Source organism: Peromyscus eremicus, chromosome 7 (genome assembly GCF_949786415.1).
Source record: "Peromyscus eremicus chromosome 7, PerEre_H2_v1, whole genome shotgun sequence".
Classification (NCBI taxonomy): Eukaryota; Metazoa; Chordata; class Mammalia; order Rodentia; family Cricetidae; genus Peromyscus; species Peromyscus eremicus.
The window spans coordinates 73,067,378-73,071,080 of NC_081422.1; the positions used below are offsets into that span (position 1 = coordinate 73,067,378).

Genomic DNA, 3,703 nt, shown 5'->3' on the forward strand with positions numbered 1-3,703 from the left:
TCTCTTTTTTGTGTCCTACCTGCTGTCTGATACGGTGATGCTGGTGTGAGTACATGTGCCTGAATGCCACTTTGTATGCATTTGTAGCTCTGACTTTCCCTGTGTGTGTGCATTTGTGGCTTCATGGTGCTTTGTGCAGTTATGTGCCTGAGACTATAGATATATCTATGCGAATCTGTGGCACAAGTGTGCCTATGTGGATGGATTAAAAGCCAGTTTTAAGCATTAAAAGCCACTGGTGGCATCCAGGGTTTGGTTTTGTCTGTTCCCACCAGTTTGTCAGTTTTGTGTGGTGTCTGTCATTGTATAACTATATTATGTATAGATATCTCTTATTTGGTTTTTAATTCACAATTATAAACATGACTCTGAAATCCAGCTAGACTTAGAGGAGAATGAGGAAAATATGGAACCCAAGAACTTCAGTGAGAGCAGAGGTTGCTGGGTTTTGAAAACAGATGGGATGGGGGCACTCTCCTGAGCTAAAGAAGGAAGGGTCCGGTGGGTAGGATGCCCTCAAGTCAAAAGTATTAGAGTTGTCCACAGTAGGCAATGGTGATCATCTTAATGGTCTTGCCATTCCTGGACCCCAAACACTCCATGGCTTCCATGATGCTCATGCCTTCTTTCACTTTTCCCAATGATTACATCTTCACTATCCAATCACTCAGATCTTACAGTGCAGATGAAAAACTGGGAACCATTTGTGTTTGACTCAGCATTTGCTGTGGACGGGATGCCATGACCTGCATGCTTTAGGATGAAGTTCTTATCCTCAAAATTTTCCCCATAGATAGAGCTGCCGTTATGTGTGTCACCACCCTGGCACATGAATCCTGGAATAATTCTGCGAAAGTGAAACTTATATCCAAATCCTTTCTCTCCAGTGCTCAGAGCATGGAAATTTTCTTTCTTTGGAAATTTATCTGCAAACAGCTTAAAGGAGACATGGCCCAAGGGCTCGCCATTATCCTGATGTCGAAGAACATGGTAGGGTTGACCATGGCTTCAGCAAGCAGTGGCAAGGCACAGTGGTATCTATAAAGGGAGGGAGTGTCATTGTTTATATTTTTGCTGTTGTCTTCTGCCTGAGTTATTATCTACTAACCCCTGTTGGATGATGGTATTCAAGCTAGGTCTGAAGCATAGTCATTGGGTGACTTACCTTTTGAACCTATGAATGGTTCCTTTTTTCATAGATGCTCCTCTCATCCCTCCTCCTGCTCCCTCCAGCCTCATCCCTACCCCCTCCCATCCCCTCCTCCAAAAGGGTAAGGCCTTCCATGGGGAATCAGCAAAGCCTGGTACATTCAGTTGAAGCAGGACCGGGTCCCTCTCCCCGCATGCATGGTTTCTGGATGTAGATGATCATCCAGATGTAGTAATTCCTACCTCCCTGAACTTTAGAGGCTGGAACCTACTCCCCAACCCTGTTACTGTCTAGATGGCAGGTGATGGCCACACTTGTTTCCTGTGCCTTCGGGACACTTTGTAGAAAGACAGAGAAGTAGCCTGCAACCACACCTTCCTGTTCTGCACCACTCCTTATTCTCACTCCTCAGTCTACATTGTGGCTTGTCTCTGTGTCCCTAAGACTTATTAGGAACATGCTTGAAACATTAGCATATGGAAGTATCTTCAAGTTTAGTATTACTTAAATCTATATGGTCAATGAGACTTTTTATTTTATTAATATGTTCCGTGGTAGGTATTGTAGTATAAGTATTAGCAAATTCAAAGATTAAGTTTCTAGGTATCCTGTCTCTAAGTATTTCCTTATTAGAGAGTATATGGTCTCATTTACTGTGCTAAGCAGAAGTATACAGCAACCCAGTTCTGTTCATTCTTCAAAGATGAATCAAAATCTCAAAGCTTTGCTGTTGATTCTTTTTAATACTCATGAATTTAAACTTCAGAATATACTGTTCTCTTCTGCAGAATTTGGGCTTCTTCATGCTCTAAAGTCAAAGTTGAGTATTTTCATGGACATTTGAACATTTGTCACTGTCTGTCTGTCTGTGCAGACCTCCAGGTCTCTATGGTTGGTACTGGGATTAAAGGCGTGTATCACCACGCTTGGCTCTGTTCTTCAGTGTGTCCTTAAACACACAGCATCCTGCCTGCTAAGGGATTAAAGGCATGTGCTGCCTGACTTCTCTGTTTACTTAAAATGGCTGGCCTTTCCCCCTTGATCTCCAGGCAAGCTTTATTTATTAATGCACAAATAAAATATCACCACATTTCAGCGTAAATAAAATATCACCACACAGTGCTGTTTGTACTCCAAAATGATTTAGAATATTTATTCTCTAAGTGACAAAGTTAATACATTTAAAATGAAATTACTTTGCTTAAAATATTAAACTATTTTTTTTTCAGTACAACATCTAGTCATGTTAATAATGTGTTAATGTGGTTGCTTAGAAAGTGAAGAGGTCAGGAAGCATCTGTAGGCAAATATCTAGATAGATTAAGTCTGCCTGGGGGTACCTGCTTTCTCCATCTCTGCTCAAACTGTATGCAGTGTTCTTGCTCATGTGCTGTTGACCAGTATCCGCGAGCATTTTGGATATGTGGTTTCTGGAGAAGATATCAAATTTAATCACTTATGCCAGTTTGATTCTAACACAGGCACACCTAATGCAAATCTAGTATCTGAGTTTTTAAAAAAATTTTTTATTTTATATAATGCTTTGGACCTTTTGAAGGACATTCCTTAAGCATAGGAGATTTTAGCTAAGTAGATGATCCCCTCGAGGACATCTTGCAAATGTGTTTTATGTCTGCAGATCTACTTTTTCTTCTCAGTTCTTCTCTCCTCTGTCCAGGCATGTGTTTTGTTCAACAGCCTTACAGTGGTAGCAAAGAAAACCAAGTCTGCCTCAGGCAGTTTGGAATTATCTCGGGGTTGAAACAAAGGGGCTTTCTGTGGTACTGTTATGGCATGTTCAAGATTTTGCTATTTGACTTAGTAATAGAGTCTAGCAAATTTAAATATTTTAGGAGTTTAAATCGATTTTCCATTTTATGTTTTGATATGATATTTTTAGTAATTGTTTAGCAATTGCACTCATGCACTCCATGTATTTTGATCATATTTAAGTCCTATCTCCCCTCCGCTCCTCCCAGATCAACCCCACCTTCCCAGGCCCTCCCGACTTTCCGATCCTTTTCCCCTTCGTACCTCATTGTGTGTAGTCGGTGTGCTCATGTGCTGGTGGATGTGAGTTCATTTTATTTATAAAATTGCTTTTATATTAATGATGTTCTGGATATGATCTTTGAAAAACAAAAGACTTCTTATCTCAATTGTTTCTTCCTAAAAAAAGATCCAAGAATTTAACCTCAGTAACGTTGATCTCTTCAATGAGAACTTGATTACATTTTGGAGGAAACATTCATTTTAAGTTACAACATCTGGCAAATTTTGGTCAGAACTTTTATCTTTAATTAAAAAGTATGTGTTTTTATTTTTCCTTTCAAGGCAACTTTTCCAATCAGCCAGGAAAAGAGGTAAAATATAAACAAAGACCTCAAGGGCCAGATGTGGCTCAGGTAGAAAGGGTAAGTGATTTTAGTGGACACTAGGGGGCAGCAGTGCACTTGGTTAGTGAAAGATATTGGGGTTTTTATTTTGTCAGATTCTGCCAGAGTTATGGCTAGCTGGCTGTGATTAACAAACACCCCAAATAATGGTGGCTTA

At 40.1% G+C, this 3,703-nt stretch overlaps 1 pseudogene; it reads right to left on the minus strand.

Annotated features, from left to right (window-relative positions):
* Positions 1-530: 530 nt before the first annotated feature.
* Positions 531-1,004, minus strand: LOC131914406 (peptidyl-prolyl cis-trans isomerase A-like; annotated as a pseudogene).
* Positions 1,005-3,703: the final 2,699 nt, after the last annotated feature.